The sequence below is a fragment of the Phascolarctos cinereus genome, unplaced genomic scaffold (assembly GCF_003287225.1).
Source record: "Phascolarctos cinereus isolate Bilbo 61053 unplaced genomic scaffold, phaCin_HiC Scaffold_4;HRSCAF=312, whole genome shotgun sequence".
Taxonomy (NCBI): domain Eukaryota; kingdom Metazoa; phylum Chordata; class Mammalia; order Diprotodontia; family Phascolarctidae; genus Phascolarctos; species Phascolarctos cinereus.
The window spans coordinates 53,945,642-53,972,898 of record NW_027555847.1 but is presented as its reverse complement, the minus strand read 5'-3'; the positions used below and the strand labels follow the sequence as shown (position 1 = coordinate 53,972,898).

Sequence of the window (27,257 nt, the reverse complement as noted above, 5' to 3'; positions counted from 1 at the left end):
GAAAAAAATTTAAAAGCATTTATTAATCACTTACTATGTGCTTAGAACTTATTGTGCTAAGTTCTGGGGATACAAAAGCAAAGATGGTGTTTACATTCTAGTGAGGGAGACAACATGGAACTCTGTGATCTCAGAAGAACAAAAATTGCCGTAAGACAATGCAATGACACAAGATAAGGTTATGTGGGTTGCAGTGTGTCAACATCGATGATATCCATATAATAAACAGGGGTGCGGTGGGGTCGGGTGGGGAATAACCATTTAAATGGTATCTGCTATGTGCCAGGCATGGTGCTAAGCACTTAATAAATACTATCTCATTTGGTCCTCACAACAACATGGGAAGTAGATGCTATTATTATCCTCATTTTAGAGCTGAGGAAACTGAGGCAAACAGAGGTTAAGTGATTTGCCCCAGGTCACACAGCTAATAAAATTTGAACTCAAGTCTTTCTGACTCCAGGCCCAGCACTATACCCATTAATCTACCTATATGCTGTTGGTGAGTTATATCGTTGGAGAAGGGGTTGGACAGTCAACGGTAAAGAGAAGGAGAACCAATGGACAACCTCAGTTCAGCCTCGGATGCTGGTACTGCCAAGTGTTTAAAGATTCAAGACGAGCAAATCCTTTACAGAAGACTCATAGAAAGACACAGCAAAGCATCACACAGGGAGAGGTGTGGAAAGGATGTGAGTGATGCCCTCCAATCAAAGGAATGAAGATTATGGTGATGAGACATTGATTGACAAACACTGCAAAAACAATTGTGTTTCATCAGGATTGGTCCAGAGGACCAATAGGATTCAGCAATCCCATTGCAAAATAAAAAAAAGTTCACAAAACCTTCTGCTACTCTAAGGCTGGCTGCTTGTTTGGAACACCCCCTTCTTTCCTGTGCTTTGTGCTTTGGTGGATAAGAAGACTCAAAACTGGACTAGACCTTCCAGGCCATCTTGTCCAACCTCCTCATTTTACAGACAAGGAAACTAAGCCACAGAGAGGTGAAATGATTTGTCCGGGGTCACACAGCTGGTATCTGAGGCTGTGTTTCCACCCAGATTTTCCTGACTCCAACTATAGTTTCCTGTGCTGTATGTAAGCAACAATACAATATCCACTGTTACCAATCAGGGTGACCAGATGGCCTCTAGGGGGCCTTTAGTCCCTAAATTTATTTTCCTGTTGCTGAAATCCTTTTCCAACGTGGCTCAGCTAGGTCATCAGTGCTGTGCATGAACTTTCCCTGATCCCCTCAGGTAGAAGTCACTTCTTATTTGTAATGTTTTCTTTATGGTTCTTTTGTCTGGGTTCTCTCCTTTGCATGGATCACATCTGATTTCATGTGGTCACCAATATGCCCATTCAATAGCCTCATGGTAGACTGTAAGCTCCTCATGGGCAGCTCTGTGCTCACTTGTTTTTTGTAGTCCCAGAACCTAACAGAGGATCTTACACTTAGTAGGTACTTAACAGATGTTTGTTGAATTAAATTGACGAATGATGACCTTGACCAAGGTCAATGAATAACCATATTATGTTGTCAGGGGAAGGGTCAAACACTTGATTGATGAAAGCATTTTAGAACTATCCTTTCTTCCCTCCTCTTAGTACCTTAAAGATTTGAAATCTCCATTCTCAGTTCAGAAAACATTTATTAAGTGCCCTCTACGTGCAAAAATACATGATTCAGTGTCTGAAGTCAGGAAAACTCATCTTCTTGAGTTCAATCTGGCCTCAGATATTTTACTAGCTGGGCAAGTCACTTAATCCAGTTTGCCTCAGTTTCCTCCTTTGCAAAATGAGCTGGAGAAGAAAATAGCAAATCACTCCAGTATCTTTGCCAAGAAAACCCCAAGTGGGGTTATGAAGAGTTGGACATGACTGAAAATGACTGAACAACACGTGTGAAAGATTCACTTTGGGAGTAGAGTTAGAGAGTTTGCAACAGTCGAGAACACCTGGATCCATGTCCTGCCTCATTTACCAGCTGTGTGACCTTGGGCAGGTCACTTCACCCACTTGCCTCAGTTTTCTCACCTGTAAAACAGGGATAATGACAGTACTTACTTCCCATTAATGTTGAAAAGATCAAATGAGATAATAATTGTAAAGCATTTAGCACAGTGCCTGGCATATAGTAAGTGCTAGATAAATGTTGTTGTTGTTATCATTATTATTATTGGATAGAGAGCTGGCAACAGAGTCAGGAAGACTTGAATTCACATCCTACCTCTGACACATGCTGACTATGTGACCCTGGACAAGTCATTTGACTTCTCAATTCTCCAGGCAACTCTCTAAGGGGGAAGGGAACAAACATGTAAGTGCTTCCTTTGTGTCAGGCACCATGCTAAGCACTTTACAGATAACTCATTTGATCCTCACAACAGCCCTGGGAGTTAGGAGCTATCATTAAAGATGAAGAAACAGATCTACGAGGTAAGTGACTTGCCCAGGGTCACATAGCTAATAAGAACTTGAAGCTGGGTTTGAATTCAGGTCTTCCTGACTCCAGGTCCAGTGGACTTTCCATCATCACTGCTCCCTCCATCAACCCAAGGGAAACTGAGAAGGGTGAAGGTATTCACACCTGTAGGCATCAATGAACATTTTGTAGAGGTGGTAATGCCTCAGTTGAACCTTAAAGACAGGATTTTGAGAGGTTGAGATGAGGAGGGCATTCCAAGAATGGGAAAATGACTTGTGTGAATGGACTAGAGACATTATAATCATCTAACTCCTGTCAACCTACTTTTCCCATCTTGAGGGCAGGGGCTGTTGGAGGGAGGTGTTCTTGCCTGCCATAGCAAAGTACAAGAAAGATCAGGCCCTGTTCTTGGCAGGAAGGGATTGGGGTCAAAGACTAACAGAGAGAAACTGTCTACTTTTGTCTTCCCCCTTCCCCCATGCCTGAGAAGAAGCCTGAGGTGGGGCTGACTTGAGGTGTACATATATAAGTATAGAACACATTTCTGTGGTGTTTTAAGTTTTATGAAGTGATTTCTTCCAGATGGGTAGAACACATATCATTAGTCCCATTTTACAGATGAGTACATAGAGGCACAGAGGAAATGTGGCACATTGGAAGGAATGCTAGACTTTGAGTCAAGAGAAATCTGTGTTGAGATAGATCCTTTCTCCAAAACTTACTTAGCTGTATGACCATGGGGTAATAAATAATTTAACCTCTTGAAGGCTCAGTTACCTTTGTTTGTAAAATCAGGACAATAATATCTGCACTATTTCTTCACGGGGTTGTTGTGAGGGATAAGTGTGTGTAAGGCACTTTGGAAAGTACCATATGACATAGAGTACTCGTGGACTATTACATATTCCTTTTATATAGTTCTTATAAAATGACTTGTCTTTAGTTACACAGAGACAAAATTCAAACTTGGGTCTTTTGACTCCATACACTGTGTTCTTCTCACTACCTCATTCTACCTCTAACTATACCAGTCTAGGGAACACTTAAAGTGGTCTGATTTAAGGGGTCCTTCTCACTGCCTATTATGGTGCCTGAAATTCTAACATTAGAGATTCATTCCTTTTGGGGTGAAGTAGATTTTTAGTTTTCTAAATTCCTTTAAAATGAAAATGGAATAATTTTTTTTTTTTGGGGGAAGGATAATGCCTTAAGCCATATTCAGCTCTCCTTAGGGGGATTAGGATACAGAATAGAAATGGTGGTATAGGAAAGTTTCTGACAAATTGTGAGCTCCTTGAGAGCAGGAGCTATCTTTTACTTCTTTCTATGTCCCCAGTGCTTAGAACAGTGCCTTATATATAGTAGACACTTGTATGTGTCTATTATTGACAGAGGCGGCTAGATGGCACCATGGATAGAGAACTGGGCATGGGGTCAGGAAGAACTGCCTTCAAATCCAATCTCAGACATTTATTAGCTAATGACTCTGGACAAGTCACTCAACCTCTGTCTGCCTCAGTTTCCTAAACTGTAAAATAAGGATAATAACAGTAGTACCTACCTCCCAGGGTTGTCACAAGGATCAAATAAGATAATAAATATAAAGTGCTTAGCACAGTGCCTGGCACAGAATAAGATGATGATGATGATGATGATGATGATGATGATGGTGTTGATGCTGATTTCTTTGGGTGAGTCACTTAACCTCTGTCTTTCTCAATTTCCTCAACTGTAAAATGCAGACCACAATAGTACCTACCTCACTGCGTTGTTGTGAAGATCGAAGGATTTCTAAAGTATTTAACACAGTATCTGGCATACAGAAGGTGCTCAACAGTGTCTGACACATAGTAGGTGCTTAATAAATGCTTGTTCCCTTCCTTTTATTGACTGATTGAATTCATACTAGTTTTTTGGTTTGTTTTGTAGTTTTTTTTTCCCTAGAGGCACCAATAATCCCACTGATCATGAAACTCGCCAGTGAGGGGACACTGCTTAGGTACTCTCTTCTCACTGTATAACTTGGGCAAATCAGTTCTCTGTGCCTTCTAGTTTTCTCATTTGAAAAATGGGGCTGGAAGGTTGGGAGCGGACAATCTGGTACAACCCTGCATTTTTCAGATGAGAAATCTATGAGGTCCAGAGGATTTCTGCATGGGGTTTCTGAAACCATAGGTAAATCTACAGAGAGAAAACCATGCCTTTTATAGATCAAATAATTCCCACTTATGTGTGCTAAAATTTTTCTTTATATAATATAGAATAATATATAATATTATATTCAATAATATATAGTTATAACAATGTGTTTAATAATAGATGATATAATATAATACTATTTATGATGTCATATTTCTCAAGTGTCAGCTGTCATTTATTAGGCACCTACTACGTGTTCATTGAGTTTGTTGTGATGAAGAAAGTCTAATTTCATTTGAAAGAACCCCAGCAGTAGTTTTTGTTCATGCATTTTCTCCATCCGCTGATACGCCTAATCGGTGTGATGGAGCCAGCTCAAACCAAGCCAATTGTTAAATTTTCAGTATGAGTGAGTATATATACCTCAGAAATCGCACAAGCTACAAATCAGGACTTGATGGCTCTGTTAATTGTCTAGACTTAAGAAAGTGATGGACAAAATGTTAATAACAAAGATTAAACTTAAAAGTGTGTGTGTGTGTGGGGGAGGTACATTTCCCACCCCTTCCCCCCAGAGAACTGGTTGTTAAACATTTACTAGCAACCCTTTGATGGTGTAACTACTTTTGTGTGGGGGCTCATGAAATTTGGGAAGTTATTTCCCACTCAAAGAGTACTTACCTGTTCTTAGCCTCAATTTCCTCATCTGCAAAATGGGTATAATAATAGCACCTGGGGGACAGTGCTGTGTTGTGAGGATCAAAAGAAATGCATGTAAAGTGCTTTGCAAACTTTCAGTGCTATCTAAATGCTAATTATTATCTATCTCAATCTCCTTATTTTATTCAAATTATTTTTCCCAAACAACAAGTATTTATTTTTAATTACAACTCCCTTACAAGAAAAAAAGAAAAAAAACCCCTTGTAATAAATGTGCAATGTAATGTGAATACAATACATTACATATTGTAATAAATACAAAAATCTATAAAATAGATTTTTCACCTGGTTTTATTACCTTTGAGGAAAACTAGGCCTAGTGAGGTTAAATTCCTGGAGTCACAAAGGTAGGAAGTATCAGAGACCAGATCTGAACCAAGGTCCCTGACTCCAGAGACAGTACTGTGTCCATTGTACAACTTGTCATCCCCACTTTACTGATGAGAAAACTGAGGCTCAAAGGATCAAAGTGATTGGTCTGAGGTCACACAGCTAAGAGTCAGATCCCATAGTCAAACCTACGTCATTCAGCTCGACCTTCTTTCCGCTCTATCACCACTCATCCCAATTTTGTAGAGGAAGAAGCTGAAGCCCAGAGAGGTTACGGAATTTGCCCACCTGTGGAGAGGGGGCACGAGAAGTAACCAGACTGAGATTAGCAACAATTTCAGGGGATAAGTGGGAACTGAGGATGTCTGAAATTGGTTTGTAAGCTTGGTCTGAGATTTTATCAGAGAAGCTATTGAGAATTACAGACCCATAGAATGACAAGGCTGGAAAAGACCACCAAAAATGGTGGGTCTGACTCCATTTTTGTAACACAGGAAACTGAGGCCCAGAGGGAGGTGATAAGAACACACTGCTATTAAGTAAGAGAGTCAGGAATGGAACTCGGGGTATCCTGCCTCCCAAGTCAGGACCTCTTACAAGCCTTGGCAGCAAAGAGGGGGAGGGGAGGAGAAGGGAGAGGAGGAGAAAGGCCCCTGTGGGATACTTCTTGGGTGTCCCACAGTCTAACAGAAGCCCTGAGTTGTGTGCATGTTTGTGTGTGTCTGTATTTTCTCTCACTCCCTCTCACAATCTCCCATTGTCTGTGTGGCACAGGAATGATGTGAACAAGGGCAGAAGAGAGTGTGGGCATGGACAGAGGCGGGGGATGGACCAGGGCTGCGTATTCAGGAGAAAAGCTACTGCTCTGTTCTGTCTTTGTCTGGGGCTGGGAAGCCTGGCTCAGACCCAGCCCGAGTCACAATGCATAGCAATCGGGGGAGTGAGGGGACACCCAGGCTTCCTTTGCCTCAACCAATGACTGGCAAAGATGGTGAGCCTGGTGCTCATATTGGAGTACGTTTATAACAATACCCAAGACTCACAACTAAGATGCTGTTACATCTAGTATATACCATTTGATTTTCCTATTCAAAGACTTAAATGGAGCTTTGATCTCACTGATTTGGGAAGCAGGTCATAAACCATCTGTGCCTGCTCATCCTGGGTGGTTCTTGTCCATGTTTGATTTAAAATATTTTTATTAAACAAGAAGCAGTCAGGTGGTACTGTGGATAGAGCCCTGGACATGGAGTCAGGAAGACCTGAGTTTAAATCTGGCCTCAGACACTTACCAGCTGTATGATCCTGGAAAAGACACTTAAGCTCTGTTTGCCTTAATCCATGGGAGAAGGAAATGGCAAACCACTCCATTATCTTTGTGAAGAAAACCTCATGGACAGTATGGTCCATGGGGTTACAAAGAGACGTGACTGAATGACTAAATAAATATACACATATACATACATCTTTATCAATCACCAACTGGGTCCTCCCCCTCCACCCCCCCAAAAAAAAATCTACCCACTAATCACTTCATTAATTAATTAGCAACATATCATGGAACAGTGAAAAAGAATGACTGGTCTGGGTCCTAATTTGGGGTCCTGCTGCTAATTTGCTGTGTGACCTTGGGAAAATTATTTGCCCCTCTGAGCCTCAGTTTCTAAGAACATACTCCTCATCTTCCTCTTCAAATAGGAGGATTCCTAGGGGACTTTTTCCTAGTATTTTCTGGCTTCTATTCTCTTATCTTTGTGTGGGTGTCTAAGCAGTTTGGGTGCGTACTATGAGAATCATATCATTTGCTACTGGCTGCTGGACAGATCCTACTTGCCCCAACACTGGATACTGGAGTAATGAAAACTATAAAGAAAGAAAGAAGGAGGAGGAGGAAGAAGAGGAGGAGATGAAGAAGGAGGAGGAGGAAAAGGAGAAGAAGAAGAAGAAGAAGAAGAAGAAGAAGAAGAAGAAGAAGAAGAAGAAGAAGAAGAAGAAGAAGAAGAAGAAGAAGTCATATGGACATAGGACTTTAAGGTTGGCTGGTCCCCCTGCCTGGAATGTACTACTTCTTTACTTCCATCACTTAGAATCCAGTTTCCTTCAAGAGTGCACAAGCCTCATCTTCTACATGAAGCCTTCCCTGAGCTTTCTACCTTCCGATATCTCACTCCTGACCCCCAACCACTTTGTCTTTATTTTGTATACACTCACATATGTACCTGTGGGAGCAGGGGCTATTTACCTTTTGTATTTCTCTAGTGCCTAGCATAGTGTCTGGCACATGTTAGGTGCTTAATAAATCCTTATTCATTAATGGTCCAAGGTCATACAATTACTAAATGTCAGGAGTGGGGTCAGAATCCAATTTTCCCACTTCCAGATCCAGCCCTCTAGGCCCTATATAGCAATGGTCTTTGAAGGAGCCTTTCAGGCCCAGTAGAAGCCTGGTCTCCATCTCTAGTGCAAGGCTTCCATTTTCCCCAAAGGAAGCATTGACCTGCCCTTGACTACATTTCCTGCTACATTCAGAAGCATATCATGTCACATCACTGCTGTTGGCCTGAGGTCACCATCTCTCAGTTTCCATCTCTTTGTGGGGGCGGGGGGCATAGTATTTTTCATCAGGAAGACATGTTTTGAACAGAGGCAGAAAGACCTGTGAAGGGAATTTGTAGGTAGGTCTGCTGCATTGATGGGAGGCTAGCCTTGTTACTTCCCCTGAAACCAGGGTCTCTGCATAGTCCCCCATCTTGGTCTCCAAGTTAGATGTTTCTCTGTGTCATAGTGGAAAGATCATTGGACCAGGAGTTCAGGAGGTCTGGGTCCTATTCCTGATTGTACCATTGGTCATAGTTGTGTGACCTTGGGTAAGGTGCTTCCCTTTCTTTCTTTCTTTCTTTCTTTCTTTCTTTCTTTCTTTCTTTCTTTCTTTCTTTCTTTCTTTCTTTCTTTCTTTCTTTCTTTCTTTCTTTCTTTCCTTCTTCCTTCTTTCCTTCTTTCCTTCTTTCCTTCTTTCCTTCTTTCTTTCTTTCTTTCTTCTTCTTTCTTTCTTTCTTTCTTCTTTCTTTCTTTCTTCTTTCTTTCCTTCTTTCTTTCTTTCTTTCTTTCTTTTTTTTTGCTTTTAGGCAATTGGGGTTAAGTGACTTGCCCAGGGTCACACAGCTGGTAAGTGTCAAGTATTTGGTCTGAGGCTGGATTTGAACTCAGGTCCCCCTGACTTCAGGGCTGCTGCTCTATCCACTATGCCACCTAGCTGCCTCCCATCTCTGAATTTTTGAGACTCTGCTGTCTCTGGGGAGGACTTGTCTCTAAGGCAGGGGGTCTTAATGTTTTTGGGGGTCATGGACAGTCTGACAAAACCTATGGATCCCTTCTCAGAAGAGTTTTTAAATGCCTAAAATACATAGGATTATAAAGGAAACTTAATTCATTACAATAGTTATCAAAATACTAAAAACCAAAAGCAAACAAGTTAATGGAGCCCAGGTTAAGAACCTTTGTTCCATAGACTGAAAGGAAAGTGAAGGAAACTAGACCACCCAAGGTGTGATGGGGGGTGGAATGGCTAATTTGTATGACAGAGGCTGTGTTGGAACATCCTCGGCAGGCGCTGGCCTCTAGATTGGAGCCGTTGCCCCGGGACAATTTATGCCCAGCAGGGCCTGGTGCTTGGCAGTGGTTTTGATAAGCTGCCTGATGGGTAGAAAAAGGACCCGGTGCCAATCTAAAGCCTACCCTACTCTGGCACCAGTGCCCTCCTCAATGCAGGAAAGACCTTCGTTCCCACAACCGAAAAACTCAGAATTCATAAGGCATCCACGAGCTCAAGAATTGCTTACTGTTTACCGAGACTGGCTTCATTCCTCAGAGGTGAAGATGGGAAATGACACATGTGACGAGAGAGCTTGTGATGGCATATTGAGGAAGGTGCTGGATTTGGAATCTGAGGACTTGGGTTCAAATCCTGATGTGATCTGGCTAAGTCTATTAACAACCCTCTCTCTCCCTAGGGTCTTCTTTTTTTAATTTGTAAAATGAAGGGATTGGCCTAGATGATCTCTCAATTTCTTCTGGGATGGAAGTGGAAAGAAATAGTGGAAAGAATTCTGAATTTTCAGTCAGAGGCCCCAGGTTCAAATCTTACCTCCCTACCTCTATAGGTCTCAGTTTCTTCATCTATAAAATGAGAGAGTTAGACCACATGACTTCTGACGTTCTTTTTGGTTCTAGATCCATGACTCTGTGGCTGTTAGCTTTAATGGCCATAATCCTGCACAGCACCTTAGCATATGTAGCAGTGTGTCTCCTCTACCCCAAGCCGTGTTGCTCTCATTCCTACAGGATTCATCTTGAGCCACTCCTTCCAGGAAGCCACCTTCCCCAACGAGCCTCCCCTTGTTCCAGCCACTCCTACCACTTCCTATGGCCTCAGTGCTTGTGAATGAATTTCCCAGTGCTGCTGCAATGAGAACCCCGTGTAGTGGCGAGGTCTGGGTCCTCATCTTACCTCTGCCGTTCACCAGCTGGTGTGGCCCCAGGCAGCTTGATTCCTTGGATTCAAAGTCAGAGGAGCTGGGTTCAAATCCCCACTCTGCCACCTGACTGTCTGTGTGGCCTTGGACAGATCACATCCCCTCCATGGATACATTTCCTACTGTATAAAATGAGGAGTTTGGACCAGATAACTTCTAATGGCCCTTCCAACTCTAGATCCATGATCCTGTGATTTCTTAGGACCCTTTCAGTTCTGTCACTCTGTGTCACGTTCTCTGTTCTGAGGTTCTTGATAGTTCTAACATTATATTCCAAGGCTTTTTCCAGCCCTGACCTTCCCTGTTCTAAGGCTCTTCCAGCTCTGACATTCCCTGTTCTAAGCCCCCTTTCCACTCTGACATTCTCTTTCAGCCATGACATTCTGATTCTCATCTCTTCCTCTTCTAGCTTACTTTTCCTTACTGTTGCCTGGAGGACACAATGTCTGCTCTATTTTTAGCAGCACCCAAGAATGTTTTGTGTGTATGACATCCCCCGAGCAGACTGAAAACTCCCCAAGGGCACAGATTGTGTCTAACGCTCCTCCTGTATCTCCTAGATTCCCTAGCACAGTTCTGGGCACGTGATTGGCCTCCAAGACTGTTACTGATGTCCAACCTCCATCCCTCATGTAGCCGTTTGGTCCTAAGTAGATAATAATAATAATAATAATAATAATAATAATAATAATAATAATAATAATAATAATAATAATAATAATAATAGCAGTATCATTGCATAATAACAACTAATATTTATATAGCACTTTAAATTTGGCATGTCACCTTATATACAGCCTGTATATAAAGCTTAAACCAAATCTTAAATTTTAAACCACTGAAGCTTAAAATTGCACTCAGGCTTTTGGTACACTCTCTACATTGTCACTTTTGGGCCTTGCCACAGCAACCCCATGAAGGAATTATGCTAGCTACTATTTCCATTTGATAGATGAGGAAAATGGGGCTTTGAGAGGTTAAGGGAAATTGCCCATGCCAACAGGACTTTGAATCCAGGTTTCTCATTTCCAAGTCCATTGTGTCATGTCCCACTTGACTTAAAGACCAAGCAACAAGCACTCATTAGGCACCTATTGTATGCCAGGCAGCATGCTAAATGCTGGTAAGACAAAACAAAAACCAGTCCCTGTCCTCAGGTAGCTTATATTCTGTAAGGGGAGACAGCATATGTATATTACGTGTGTGCAAAGACACAGGAGATGGAATGTTGTATTCGAGGAATGAGAATATATCCTTGAAGTACTGAGAATGATGACAGAAGCATCACCAGCGCTCACTCCCCGTGACAACCTTGTAGCTTGGGGAACCTACATGTTAATATCTTCATTTTACAGCTGAAGAGGTTGAGGCCCAGTGACTTGCCCATTATCACATAGCTAGTAAGTGTCCAGGGCAGGATTCAAACCCAGGCCCCCTAAGTGAGGCTGGCTCTCTTTACCCTTATATTACTATTTACACTTTCCTCTTTCAGTGATTTCACCTTTTTTGGACAGGATCTAAGTTGTAGGAAGAGTCTCACCCACGCTCTGCTCCCATTCACAGTAAATATGACTTGTTTCTCAGTAGCAGTGAGGGCTCTGGCATGCCTTGTGAAAGGAAATTCCTGAAAAACACCACCCTCCACTTGCAGATGAGCATATGTTACCACAACTGCCGGTGACAACTGAGAGTAACTGTGAAATGCAGACACGGACCCCATGAGCATATGCACCTTCCGGGGGAGCTGACATAGGGAGTCAGGCACCCTGTGGAAGATGAGGGAGGAAGGAATTTAGAATTGAGAAAGGCTTAGAATCAGAGGACCTGATTTCAAATCGAAGCCCTACTGTTTACAACCTGTGTGGTTCTGGGTAAGTCACTTGCCCTTTTTCTCCCCTGGGCCTCAGTTTTTTCACCTGCAAAATGGAGCAGTCGGGCTCCATGGCCTCCAAGGTCCCTTCAAATTGTAGCCTCTGATGGTAGATAGGTTTGATAGACAAGGGACCTTAAAGCCTGTCTAATTCAATCTTCTTGTTTTGAAGGTGTGTTTTAACTGAAGCCCAGAGAGGTAAATAGACCTGGTTAGATCACTCAGTTCCAGACGCAAACCCAGTGCTATTTCTGCTTTTTTCCACAGTAAGCCAGAAGGGAAGGGATCATTCTGATCAAGGCATATAAGGTTTTGGGAATCCATGCACTGTGTTTTCAGTTCACTTTCTTAGGTGAAGAAACCACTATGCAACAATAATAATTTTGTTATGTTAAGAATGTGTTTAAAAGGTTCAGGAGGGAAATAAGGCACAACTCTTTAAAAAAATTCAGATCTCTCTCTCTCATTCTCTTTCTCTCTCTCTCTCTCTCCCTCTCTCTCTCTGTCTCTGTCTCTCCCTCTCTCTCTCTGTCTCTGTCTCTCCCTGTCTCTCTCTCTGTCTCTGTCTCTCTCTTTCTCTATGTATGTATATATATGTGTGTGTATATATATATACACACATATATATACATATATATGTATATACATACATATATACATATATATATACATATATATATACATATATATGTATATATGTATATACATACATATATACATATATATATACATATATGTATATATATATATATGTATATATATGCATGTGTATATATATACATATATATGAGAGAGAGGAGAGACTATGTGGGGATTTGCTTCACTAAATGGCCATTAGAAAAATGACTGACCCAAATGGTGAGACACAATTTGACCCCTATAGGTTCCTTCTTTTAATCCTCACCTCCTGAGAGATAGCGAGGCATTATCCCCATTCTACGGGTGGTGACACTGAGATCCAGAGAAACTCAGACTTATCCAATGCAATACAGGTTCATCACAAAGCCAAGGCTAGAACTCATTTCTTCAAACTTCCAGGCTATTTTGTCAGAGCCTTAGAGTATTTTACAAAACAAAAAAGGAACAAAACAACAAAAAAGAATTTCTTTTTTTTTTTCCACAGCCAAGGGAGAATCAGACTGTGGCCCTCTCAGAAGCCCAGGTGTGTCTCCCAAAACAACACATCTTCCTGAAAAACTCTTTGTCAATGAAGGCTACTGCATCCAGCCCCCTCAGGGGGCTGCAAATAGATTTACTTCACTTTTTTTGTGGTAGCAAAGCACTGGAAACTAAGGGAGTGCCCATCAATTGGGATATGGCTATACAAACTATGGCATACAAATGTAATGGAATACTATTGTGCTATAAGAAATGAGGAAAAGGATGGTTTTAGATAATCCTTAGAAGACTTGTATGAACTGATGCTGAGTGAAGTGAAGCAGAAACAGGAAAATATTTCATAGAATAACGACAACATTATAAAGACAAATAAATTTGAAAGACTTAAGAAATCTTATTGATGAAGTGACTGATTGATTGGTACAGTTCCAAGGAGCCTGTGATGAAGCGCACTACTTACCTCCTGACAGAGAGGATATGGACTCAAGATGCAAAATGACACATTCATTTTGGACAGGGCCAATGACAAAATTTGTTTTGCTTGCCTACAGATCTTTTACAAGGATTTTGTTTTTCTTTAAGAATTTTTTTGATGGGGGAATAAGAGGAGAGAAGAATAAATGCTTGTTGATTGAAAAAAAACCAAACAGAACTGCCTCCTCATGCCCATGTACACACACACACACGTCAATTTCCAATGTCCAGCCTGTAGGTCAGAGAGATGAATGCTTGACAGCCTCCCTCTCCCCTTGGTTGCAAATGCTTTTTCAATATTGTCTTTCCACCAGAAACCAAGGAGGGCATGGACATTTTCCTGTCAGAATGAACACTTTCCCTTGGGGGGGGAAGTAAGGGGAAAAGGGATGAGCCCCCACAAACAGATTCATCAGAGCTGCCTGAATCAACATTCCACACACAGAGCATCAAGCTCCGGGCTCCGGCTCCCCCATTATCTTCGGAGGGCACATGTTCCGTTGTCACGGCAACCAGAATCCTTCCACCAGCTCTATTATTCCAGGCACATTGGGCTTCTTCCCTTCAGTCTGCCAGGTGCTAATGGTCCTGGAGCAAGGACAAGGGTAGAGAAACCTGCTAGGAGTAGGATATGTCGGAGGCAAGCAGGGGGAGGGGAATGGGATGAGACAGAAAGAGAACAACTGAAAAATGCAATCTGATGGGCATAATGGTATGGGCAACCTAAGCCAACCAACAACCTTCGTTGATCTGGGATAGTTGATTTCACAAAGATATTGGATCACCTCCAGGTGCTTCCAGCATCAAGTCCTCCGTTTCAGCCCCTGAGCCTCAGTTACTTTGTCTGTAAAACGAGGGAGTCAGACAACATGGCTCTGAAGTCCCTTCCAGCTCCACATCTAAGAGTCTAAGACCCCAATGACAGCTGGACAGGGCATTATAATTCTCATTACATGGATGAGGACATAGATATAGAAGGTTTAAGGGAGTTAGAATAAAAAAAATTAGAACTGGAAGGAACCTTAAAGATAATTCATCTAGCCCAATAACCTCATTTTATAGAGAAAGATACTGAGACCAAGAGAGAAAAGAGGAACTGGCTAGAGCTAGTAGTTTGTGTGTGTGTGTGTGCGTGTGTGGGTGTATGTATACACCCACACACATACGTACACATTGACAGCCTCCCTCTCCTACTGGTAGCAAATGCTCTTTCAATATTGTCTTTCCACCAGAAACCAAGGAGGGCATATACACATACATACACATTGTTGCTTGATGAAATGTGATCCCTTTTGAGAGCTGGGATTTTTGTCTTTGTATGCCCAGTGCCTGGCACACTTGGTGATTGATTGATTGGTTGACCTGGCAGCACATCCATACAACCTAGAAAAAGCTGGGGTCCAGATCATTGTCCTGTTTTTAGAGAACCCAACCATTCTTGCTTTCGAATATCTGCCCATGTAGACACAGTCTTCATCAGGCTCAATCCCTAAGGAGGATACTTCTTCCATCCAGTGGTTCTGAGGCACGTACTTTCTTCCCCCAAAAGGAGTCACCACCTGATATCACCAACTTAGGTAGACAAGGGGCCTGAGTGACAGCAGATGCTTTTGGATGAAGGTTGCATGGTCTGAGCACAGAGCATTCTTCATCTGCTTATGACAATGGCATTGCCTTTTAAGCTCCCCACTAACAATTCCAGCGTCGCCTTTTAACTCCTCTGGGGTTGAAATTTTCACTTAATATCCACAGTATAATTAACACTGCTACATCTGTACCATATCATTAATGGCATTCAATGCCTTTCAGAGAAAGGGCCATTATCTTCCACTCAAGTCATTAATTTGGGGGAAGCTATTAGAAAGAGGAAAATGGAGGAGGAAGCCATGCATGCTGATTTCCTTCCGCTCTTTTGGAGAATCACGGAATATGGGAACTGAAAAGGATTGTAGAGGGAGCAGTCAGTCCTTTTAACAAATAAGGAAACTGAGACCCGTACAGGGAGATCAATTTATCCAAGGTTATATAGTTAATGTAGAGTTGGGGCTATAAACTAGGCATTCCAACTCCCTCCTAGCCCAAAATTCTTTTCACTCTAGTACAATATAATAAACAACTTAAAAATTAAATACATCTGTCTAGACACATTTCATGTATATGTTTAGTGGACACTTACTTGGAATGTTGAACAAGTCACACACCCTCTATGGGGCTCAGTTTCCTTATCTGTAAACTGAGGAGATTAGATGTTTTGTAAGACCCCATCCCAACTCTACGTCCTAAGAAACATGATGTTAAAATACAAATAATAAACCTATCTTGTCAAATACATCTTTCCATGGTGCCTTTATGATCTTTAATAAAGTTAGAACCCTACCGGCAAGTCCTCTTCACTGCCTCCTCTCTCCTTCATCCCCCTCCCCTTCTCCTTTAAATCATAGATTCTTCATGCAAACTACTAGTATGGATCATTGGAAAGAAATACCAAGTTAAAGAAAGGTTGTCTCTAGCACTCTAGGGCTTCTGTGATGTAGGTATGCCGACCATTTCTGGAAGAATGTGACTAGGCTGATGGTAGGTGCTTTTGTACAATCTTTATTCTGGTCCTTTTGAGAGAAACTTGGCACAAATAACAGAAGCCAGCAGTGCCCTCTTGCTATGATTCAAGATCTTGTTCAACCTGTGACCTGTCCTGATGGGCTCGAATTCCACCACCCCCATCATGGAGTACACTGAGTCACATCACCAAAGGAGAATTAGAGAGAAAGCCCCTAGTTTAAGATGAAGATGGATCTAAAAAGAATAATCAGTGATAGGCAGTGAGATCAATAATAACAAGAGTAGGGGCCTTAGAGATCTTGGCCAATTCTGTTATTTTACCTATGAATCTCAGGATTAGTGACTTGCCCAAGGCGGTCCAAGCAGTAAGAAGGAGCACTGAGAACTGAAGCCAGGCTCTTGGATGCTAAAAGTAGTAAAGTTTTCCCCACTACATGAAGTTGCTAGTTTCTGGACCCAAGGTGGGGAGTTCAGGGCTTCAGGTCTGGGTAGTGCAGGGTGAAGAATTGCTCTCTTATATGTGACCCAACAGAACGTGTCACTCCCCAAAGGGAGAGGATAAATCAGCTTGGGATGGCAAATGCCAGGCCATGAGTATGTCTGTGGGTATAGTCGCTGACATTCACAGTCTGAAAGAACAGCTCTTCCAGGTGTCAGCTGTCAGTTCTAAGAGGAAGTAATTTGGTGGAGTGGAAAGCTCATTGGATCTGGGGTCAGAAGGAGCAGTGGCAAGAATGCTGGGTTTGTCATCAGAAGCTATGGGTTTGAATCCTCATTCTGCCTCTTCCTACTGGTGTAACCTTGGACAAGTCATTTAATCTCTCTCAGCTTCAGTGGCCTCATCTGTGAGATTATATTAGATTAAATGGTCTCTAAATACCTTTCCTACTAGTTCCTAAGAAACCTAAGATTCTGATACATTCAATGGGTCTGTGATATCTCTCTGTGTAACCCAAGCAAAGACCCTTCACAAAATTCACCCTACTTCCAGCTGAATGTTGTGACTTGTTTTCAATTTCAATGCCTTCAGTATTCACGTTGACTTGATTCCACCTGGACAAGCACATTGGAATGGGGAGGGCATCATATACAGTTGGATTTGCCTTGGCTTCCACTGCCCTGCCCTACTTCATCCTGCCAATGACCTGGGTAAAAAAGTGTCTATAGTGGGGAGAGCACCATATTTGTTGTCAGAGGACCACATGACCTTAGGTAAGTCACTTTTCAGCACTAGCTTGCAGGATTTTGGTTTTATTCTTCTTTTTAATTGAAAAATGAGAGGGTTAGCCTGCATGACCTGTAAGGTCCCTCTTAAGGATCTGTGATGCTGTAATAATAGCTAACATTTAAATAGCGCTTTAGGTTTGCAAAGCATTTTATGTAACATTATCTCATTTGATCCTATGAGGTAATTATTATTATTGATATTATAATACCCTTTGTATTATATGTTAATAATATATAATCATTTATAATACACAATATAACATAATCCATATAATATTAATGCTAATATATTATATATAATACCCATTTTGCAGATGAGAAAACTGAGGCTGGAATAAGGGTGTGACTTGCCTGGTCACGTAGCTAGTGTCTGAGGTCAGATTTGAACTCAGAGCTTCCTGACTCCAAGTCTAGCGCTCTATGCCACTTACCTGTTTCTATGATTCGAAGTCCCTGGACTGGTCCTTCTTGAAGTAGTGTGGTTAACGAAAGCATGAGATTCCTGATCCCAAATCTCTCAAACATCAACACCTGCCCAATGTGCAAGCAGAAATATCTTCTGTCCATGCACCCTGACACTGACACTGGATCCCCTGAGAGTGGAGAACTCCAATTACTCAGTGATTTGATTTGACCTGGAGATGAATTATTTCCAACAAGCAGAGCTTAACCAAAGGGCCCCAAAGGGACCATTTCATAAAGGAGTATTGGGATGGCAATAGGCCTGGGTCAGCATGAACTTCATATTGCCTGACAGTCCAGTGCATGGTGTTAGAATTGGAGTCAGGAAGTTTCAGTTGTTATTGTTAAGGTGTTTCAGTTGTGTCTAACTCGATGTGACCCTATTTGGACTTTTTCTGACAAAGATACTGGAGTGGTTTGCCATTTCCTTCCCCAGCTCATTTTATACAAATGAGGAAACTGAGGTCAACAAGGTGAAGTGACTTTTCCAGGGTTACAAATTAGTACGTGTCTGAGGCTGGATTTGAACTCAGGTTGCCCTGACTACATGCCTGGCACTCTATCCACTGCACCATTTAGCTGCCCAGGAAGATCTTAGTTCATGTAAGTTCAGACACTTATTGGTTTAGCTGTGTGTCTGCCTTAGTTTCCTCAACTATAAAATGGGTATCATCATAGCATTTACCTCCCAGGGTTGTTGGGAGGATCACATGAGGTAATGTATGTAAAACTCTTTGCAAACTTACTATATAAGTGGTAGCTATAATATTATTACAACAGCAGCACATGGAATAATTGGGTAAGACTATAAATATAAAATTGGAAGGGACTTAGAGGTTATCTAGTACACTTTCCTCAATGTATAAGTGAAAAGACTCCAGAGTCTTGGTCAAGGTCACATGGGCTGTCTGGACCAATCCAGAATCTGAACCCAGGACCACTGCCTCTAAATTCAGTGTTCTTTCTACAGCATCAGGCTGATTTTTCAACCCTTAGGGAGTTGTTGATTCATCTTCGTGGGAAGGCTGTTCAGTGGTGGTGGACAATTAATTCCCTTCTTGTTGGCTCCAGATTTAAATATGAAAGGCCAGAAATGGGTGACAGGGCTCAAAACAGAATGCCACCTTTTCTGCCAGGAGAGGATGTGCCCTTAATGACTGCAACTGGCCGAGGATGTTTCCCTTGACTTTTGTCCTGGGGAGTGGGGAGGAGGCATTCCTAATTTCTCTTCTGTCCCCCCTTCTAGAGATCCACAGCACCTGTGATGTCGGTGGGGGGGAGGGGGATGGGGGCAGTGTCAGGGCTGTGGTCCGTGAATGGCCAACCCAGCAAACCTACGGTGGATGTTCAGACTGACCCTGGAGCTGTCTCCATGCACTTAGGAGCTGAGGGAAGAAATCCAATTTCCAGATGTTCCCTCTGTTCACTGTCTCAGCACTACTGATTTTAAAATGACTTTATAAGTGAGTAAGGCTGCAGATAGGAGAGCTGAATGTCAGGGAAGGTGTCAAATCCTCTCCAACCCCATAGAGATTCCCACTAACTGCCCTTTCTGGGTAAGAAGTGAAGGCTTCGGGCACCTGTCTTGCAGAATGAGAGACATCTAATCGCAGAATATTAGAACTAAAAGGGACTACACTGATTAACCAGTCTGGGGGTTCTCCATCTTTTTTTTTTTAAATGTCAATCTAAGCCTTCTCAGAATCTTTTTAAATGCATAAAATAAACCACATAGGATTTTTAAAAAACCCAATTTTATGGCAATAATTATCAAAATATTTCCCCCAAAATAGTTCATGGACCCCAGGCTATGAACCCAGAAGCAGTCCATAGCCCTCATTTTATCGATGAGGAAACTGAAACCTAGAGAGAGCGAGTGACTTGTCCAGGGCTACACAGTTCATTGGTAACAAAGCACTTGGTTTTTTCCAAGCCCATTGGTCTATGCACAGAGCCCACTGTTTGGAAAATCATAGTAGGACTAGAGTATTTAGAGTTGGAAGGCATCTTAACAATTATCTTTTTCCAACTCCCTTATTTTGCAGATGAGACAAGTGAGGCCGGGGGAGGTAATATGATTTTCCCGAGGTCACAAAGCTGATGAATAACAGCCGTGATTCGGGGACAGGTCTATGGGCTTCAAATCCAGGGTCTCTACCCACCCATGCAAATATACCATGCTCACTCCTCTTATGACTGACACCAAGAAGAGCTGTTCTTTCTGGTTGAAAGTAGAGGGGTATAGCAGATAGAACACTACACTTGGAGTCAGGGGAGAATTGGATTCAGATCCCTCCGGTGACACTTAATAGCTATATGCCTTTGGGCAAATCACTTAACCTCATTGAAATTCAGTATTCCTAGCTGTAAAAGGAGGGAATTGTATTAAATGGTGCCTGAGGCCCTTCTAACTTCAAATCTATGATCCTATATGTAAAATTCTCTGTAAATCTAAAAGCTTAGTGGCACAGTGGAAAGTTGGGTAGCTAGGTGGATAGAGTGCTGGACCTGGAGTCAGAAAGACTTGAGTGGAAATCCAGCCTCAGACAATTACTAGCTTAGTTGTGTGACCCTGAACAAGTCATTCTGCTGCCTCAGTTTCCTCAGTTGTAAAATGGTAATAATAATAATAATAATAGCACCTACCTCCCAGGGTTGCTGTGAGGATCAAACGAGCTATTTCTAAAAATAACAGCAAAAAACCAAAACCTGCTTAGCACAGTAAACACTATATAAATACTTCTTTTCCCTTTTTCTTCCTTCTAGTCAGAGGACCTGATGCTTACTACCCGTGTGAATGTGACTTTAGACAAGCCATTTATCATCACTAGGGGTCTGTTTCTTCATAGGCAAAATAAAGGGGTTCAGTTAGATGGCCTCTGTGGTGCTTTCTAGCTCTATGATCTAATGTGAGCTATTGTTCCTGTTATTAATAAAACACATCAACAGCTATATCCACAGAAGCACATAGCCTGTCCCAAGGTCATAACAGCAAACATAGATTTGTCCCTTCTTGGCATGGACGACTCTCTGGAACCCCAAGGCAGCCTTGTTCCACTCAGATGCAATTCTACCCCGCTTTGAGAATGCCACAGCCAATCACATGGCAAGTTCTGACCACCTCATAATTTCCAATTTGCAAGAAATATAAAAATAGACAAATGTTCACTGTGGGCAGCTCAGATCGAATTGGATGCCATTCCGTTGTCATATCCGATCAAGTAAAACCGAACTGACTGCTCCATTTGCTACCATATATCCTATCTGTAGGAAATCGGTTTTCAAAGACAGCAATACTATTTAGAAAATCATAGAAAGGTATAACCCTTCAATAGCTAGTGACATCTTCTTTGGAGTAGATAAACACAGCAAGAACTCACATTTATATTTTGAAGCTTATAAATTCACCTACTGGTCATGCAAATCTTTTTATTTCCATTTAACAGACGAGAAAATGGACCCTCAGAAAAGTCACGTGAGCTGCTCTGGTACCACAAAGCTAATACTCTGTCAGAATTTGAACCTACCTCTCCCAACACTCTTTTCACCACACTATACTGTTTCCCTGCTATGCAATAAGAAACAAGATCGGTATGATTAAGTTACTTGAGGGCAGAGACCTTTTCTTTTCAGTCTTGTAGTCCTAGAGCCTGGCACAATGCCATGCACATAGTAGGTGCTTAGCAACTGCTCATTGGGTTGGATTGGATTACGTGGCTGGAGGCAAGACTGTATACAGTATTTGGAAATGAACCTCTGAGAACCTATAGAAGGGGGCTATGCATCAGGCAAGAAAATGGGGATAAGGGAAGGGGGACCCAATGACCTCTTAGTCCTGTCCACATCAAATTCTAGGAGTCTGTAAGTTGAAAGGGTCACTGCATGGTTCATTTTTAAGACTATTTACACAGTATTAAACAATATTGTGCTGTTATCATCAACACTGATGATAGCACTGAGAACCATAGGACCATAGGAATTAAAACTAGAAGGACATTTAGAGATTATCTAGTCTAATCCCCTATTTTGACAGGTGAAGAAATTGAGGCCAAAGAAGAGTCAAGTGATTTGGTTTAGGTTTCAAGGGTAGTAAACTGGACATCTGGGATTTGGACCTAGGTCTTCTGATTTCAAATACAGTCTTTCCCCGCGGCATCATGTAGCTGTTCTTGATTATATGGGTTTGTTGCATACCGTGAAAATAGGGGCTGTCCTGTGATATACAAACTTGCCCTGTGACTCGATAATCAGTTATATAATGCCAGGCTACACTCCATTTATCATAATAGCTCTCCTTTGAAACACACCTGTCATCCCCATCTCTCCTCCTCTCAATTAATTCATCCACAAAATGGCTTATCCTCCAGATAGCTGGACCGCTCTTGTTGCCACCCCCCATACCATGCTCCCTTAGCCCTGGCTCATCCCAGTGCAGCCATCTTCTGGACCACATGGTAGTGACCCCAATAGCCACCCTGCTCCTCTATTGGTTTCCCAGGGAGGCAGCAAGAAAGAGGTTGAAAATGATGTGGGGTCTGCCTGAAAGCTACTTTGGCTACAGGCTCTAGGAAGCCCTCTTTTTTTGGCTCCATTTTTGCACTTAGCGCTTACAGCTTTTTCTCCCTATAATGCACCAATTCATTCCAGTTACTTCTGGAGAAAGGGAAATGTAGGGAAAAGCCTGAAGGACTAGGGAGTAGGAGCCAAATCCATGAAGGCAGTGGAAGAGGCACTGCCATGGGTTGTGATTAACAAGCCATTCAAGCTAGCAAAAAGGGGAACCACTGTCCATTCCACTCAGAGTCAATGCTAGGTTCTTTCATCACCAAAGGAAATGTGTCTCTCTACACTATATTATGAGCAGAGAAAGGTTTGGGACATCCTACATGGCTGAATTGGGAGGGTAGCTTAGGCACCATACAACCAGACATAGAGAGGTCTGCTGATAGAAATTTCTCTCTTAGTTTGAGTTGTATAGGGGAGTAAAGTGGCACTAATTCAATTCAGCACCAAGGCTGCAGCTGATGAGTGGGTGTCCATAGTGGTTACGTCATTGTCTCCCCTTCGCTGAGGCGTCAGAGTTCATTTACCATCTTGAAGGATCACAGAACAGGTGGACAGTCATTGAGTCAAGGCCAAGTCAAAGCCACCTGTCCTGTCTGGGGTCAGCAGATATGGTCAGCAATATGATCATCCAAGGATGAATGGAAAGAAAGGTGATCCCACTTTGTCTTTGGCTATTCTCGGATAGAAATCTCACCCATTAGACCAAACCCCTAAAGTGAAGGGACTAGGGTTTTTTGTTGTTGTTTGTTTGCTTGCTTGTTTTGTTTTGGTTTTTTTTGCTTTTCTTTGCATCTCCAGGGCTTAGCACAGCTCCTTACATATAGTAGGTGTTTAATAAATGCTTGCGGTTGCCAACTTGTTGATTTCATCTTTGGCTGTTCCTGAATGGTAATCCCATTTTATCTTCAGCTGGGCTATTTTCAGCTACCTTAACTATGGAAGTAATAATAATAGATATGGGTTTGTTGGTTGTGCTGAATAGAACCAAAGAGGCAGCTGGAGTTCCAAAGAATTTGACATTCAGCTCATAATCCATTCACAAGCAAGAAGGAAGCAGAAAAAACCATTTCCTAATTCTGACTGGCTCAGGATGTCTATGATACAGCTAAAGATTAGGTACACCATCATGTCAAAGAAGAACCCTTCTTTATGCAATGCCAAATAAATAGGCTCTCCTTTGTTCTAGACTATATTTTATGTTGAACTTGAGACATTTATGATGAGACCTTCATAATCAGCAACCAAGAATTGCTTTTATGCACAAGCAAGGACTTCAGGGCTAGAAGGGACCCTGGAGATCGTATGGTCCAAGTTCCTTATTAGATAGGGATGACTCAGAGACAGATGCTGACTTGTTCAAGGTCACACGGCTAGCGAGTAGCAGAGCTGGGACTAGAACCCAAGTTTCTGAGCTCCTGCGCCAGTGCTCTTTTCACTCCAAACAAAACAAAACAAGACAAAACAAAACAAAAACAACCCTCCAAAAGCACATTCCCTTATTATCACACTGTGGAACTGCCGAAATAGGATGCCATCAGAGGTAGCTGTCAATAGCAATCTGAATTTGGACTCATTTTGAGGAGGTATTTGGGGAATTGAGTTTTGTTACACCAAGGAGAGAACCAGTCTGAGCACCCAATGCCTGGCATTGCATAGTATGTGTTCCTGAAGGTAAAGTTGGAGGCCTCCCCAGGGAATTGCTGTGCACATTACCTTGATACGTTTATTGTTAGATTCTCCTGCTTCCTTTTGTAGCCTAAGTTTTCATTTCCCCATCAGAAGCTAATAAGCACTCCCTGATGTTTGGGAAACTGCAATTTTTTGAAATCCAGATTTGGGGAAGTCCTTACATCTTGCTAACCATCTGTCCAGCAGGGAGTAGGCAAAGCTCTCAAAATTGTAGGATGCACTCCTCTGGGGTGGGGAGAAGTACTATTCTCTCCCCTACTCCTCCGGCAGCTTAGCGGGGTCTTATTTCAATTCACCTTCGAACCCCCAGCCTGCGCTGCTGTTCCTCTCCGAAACAAGCCCAGCTCTATTCTTTGTCAGCACCACTGCCCCTGGACCTGCTGTTTGTCCTCGCACCCACCATGAATTCAGTTCTTGGCTCAAAAGCTCCCTTTGTTTTCCTCTCAGTATTTCAGCATGACTATCGCCTCAACCATTTTGCCCTGCTTGTTACTAGAAATGTCAATACACATGTCCCAATCTTCAACTTCTAAGGTCAAGGTCATCTCACTGCCCCAAACCTGGGTAATGCAGGAGGGTCAGATTCACATCTGCTTGGGGGAAAATGGAATGGAAATTGACCATTTTTTTTTGGCTCCCATGGCCTGAGGCAGCAGAGGTTCCCCCCACCTCCCCTTACGTTGCCCAGAATAAAGAAAATTGTTCCTGTTCTTCGTAGACTCCCCACGGGATCATTTACCTAGAATTCACGGCTGACCTCTTTTGTCGGTCTGAGGTCCCCCCCCCCACTTTCCCTTGCGGCTTTGGGGGGGGGTTTCCGTCAAGAATCGCTTGAACATTTATTTTTGAAAAAGTTCACATCAAAAGAAAATGTTCTCAATACATAATTAGTATGTACATTGGACCTCTTCTCTTCCCCCCGCCCCTTTCATTTTGTGAAAGCAGTGACAAGCCCAGAGGGAGATTCAGAACAAGAACTAGCGGTTCAGACGTTCACTTACGAAGCTTTGCTGCTCTGAAATTCTTCAAGACAAAAGACTTGGAGCTTTCTGGTTTGGGAGCTTAACCAGAAGAAAAGATTGGCAAAAGGTTGGTCTTCTTGTGGGGAAGGACTTTGCGAGGGAGGAAAAAAAACCAGTTTCCATTTCTAATGAAAATGTCGCCAGATCGAACCCCAGTCGTTGGAATTCCCCTTTGGGTTTGATAGGGGTGTAAAGACTGAGAGGGGGGTGGGGGGCTGTAGTGCCGGAGTCAGCAGTTACATGAGAAAAGGTTCCAAAGGAAAATATGCTTTTGGACTTTGTATATCTACTCCCCTGACCCAAACCTAGAACTCATCTGAAACACCTCGAGGGTCCTCCTGTAACACAAGTCGGACGCAGCTGTCACACACGGAGATGACCCAACAGTAGCCCGCAGGTAACATAACAGCTGTACTCCAGCGCATCTATATGACAAAGCTAACCCATCGGAAAGACCTTCGAAGCTCCCTCTGCAAGGAGCCCAGAGAGAAAGCAGGGTTTCTTTTGCTTAGCCATCCTGATCAGGGGTTCAGAGGTGTCTCGGGTCTTAGATTCCAGACACCCTCGAGAATACTAGTCCCTGAAAGAATATTTGGGATATGGAGGGAGGGGGCGCTGAAAGGGAAGGGACAGATCACGGGGATGGGGGGAGGGCAGGCTTGGGAGGGAAGGCATTGGAAGAGACGGTAGAGAGAGCCCAGCTCCAGCAAAGAGTTGGGACTTGGGCTGGGGGTGGCGGCATTTAGCCCCCAAACCCTCGGTAGGGTGGGAAATGGAATCAGAAGCCTCGAAGAGCTCCCATCTCTTTCCCAGTTGCCGGAGGGGGCGGGGGTGTGGGTTTGCACGACATTCTTCCCAAATTCTCTAGGGAGGACCCCTGTTCAGTTTAGAAGGTTGGTGGGAGAAAACGGATAGTGAGTAGACCTTCCCAGTTCCAGTCTCTCAACGTTGTTTCCCTAAGCATCTCGAGGCTGTGCTTTCCCTTCTTTCCTACCCCCAGTTCTTGCTCTCCTCTCCAGCCCCCTTCTCGGGCCCCTCCTTCTCCCGAGTTCTTTGGAATAAGAAAGCGCAAGGTTCAGCTCCAGAGGGAGGCTGCCCAGACACTTTTCCCCGCGGGACTGAGCTGGGTCCCGGGCAGTCACCCCTTCGTTCCCCTGTACCTCTTCCCGGAGCATAGAACCCCGAGCCAGCCAGCCAGCCTCCCTACCTGCGGCCGGGACCAGGACCGGGGCCGGGATGGGACCTGGCCGGACCGGGCCGGGACTGCGCTCCTGGGACAGCTGGAGGAGGCGCATGGGCCTGTTAAGGCTCCGCTCCGTCCACTCCGCTCTGCTGAGCTGCGCCGCGCTGCCCAAAGCCAGGCAGCACCGTTCTGATCATTCGCTCCCTCTCCGCTCCGCTCCTCGCTCTTCGCTCGCTCGCTAGTTCTCCCTCCCAAGCCCCGCAGCTCGCCAGAGGAGGGGCGCTAGAGACGCCGCTCACAGCCCAGAGTGGGCAACCGGAGGCGGGGCTGGGCCCGAGCTGGCCCACCCCCTTTCCTCCTTTCTCTCCTCCCCTCCCCTCCAGCCCAGTGTTCCTCAGTACAGAGCGCTCCTTTCCTCTCTCTCTCTCGGCCTCCCTCTTTTCCTTCCTCCCCTTTTTCTTCCTTTTCTATTCTCTTTTCCCTCCTGTCCTTTCTTTTTTTGTTCTCTCGACTCCCCCTTTCTCCCTCTCTCCTCCCGTTCTCCATCCTCTCCCCTCTATTTTTCTCCCATCTTTCTTTTCTCTTTCCTCGCTGCTCTTCTATCTACTTCTCCCTCTCTTCCCATTTCTTCTTTGCCCACACTTCTCCTTTTTTATACCCTTTCCTTTCTCCCTTTCTCTCTTCTGCTATCATTCTCCCTCTCTCTTCCTTTTTAATTTCTCTTGATCCTTTTCTCTCTCGCTTCTTCGCTGTTTCCCCCTTTCCCTCCTCTTCCTTTTAGCCCTTCATTTTTCCCACTCTCTCTTCTCCATCTGTACTCCCCTTCCATTTTCTATATGATATTCCCTTTTCCTCTTCTCTTCGCCATTCTCCTCTACTGCTCTCCTCCTTCCTTTTCACTTCCTTCCCGCCATTCCCTCTTCTATCTTTCCTT

General features: G+C 43.3%; 1 protein-coding gene across 1 annotated transcript in view; it reads right to left on the bottom strand.

The window, feature by feature from the left end:
* SLC6A1 (solute carrier family 6 member 1) overlaps window positions 1-26,599 on the bottom strand; it is a 62,100-nt gene extending 35,501 nt beyond the window's left edge. The window contains exon 1 of the mRNA XM_020981037.2: window positions 26,348-26,599. The gene's annotated coding sequence lies outside the window, so the exon portion shown is untranslated. The remainder of the gene's footprint in view (window positions 1-26,347) is intronic.
* Between the last annotated feature and the right edge of the window lie 658 nt (window positions 26,600-27,257).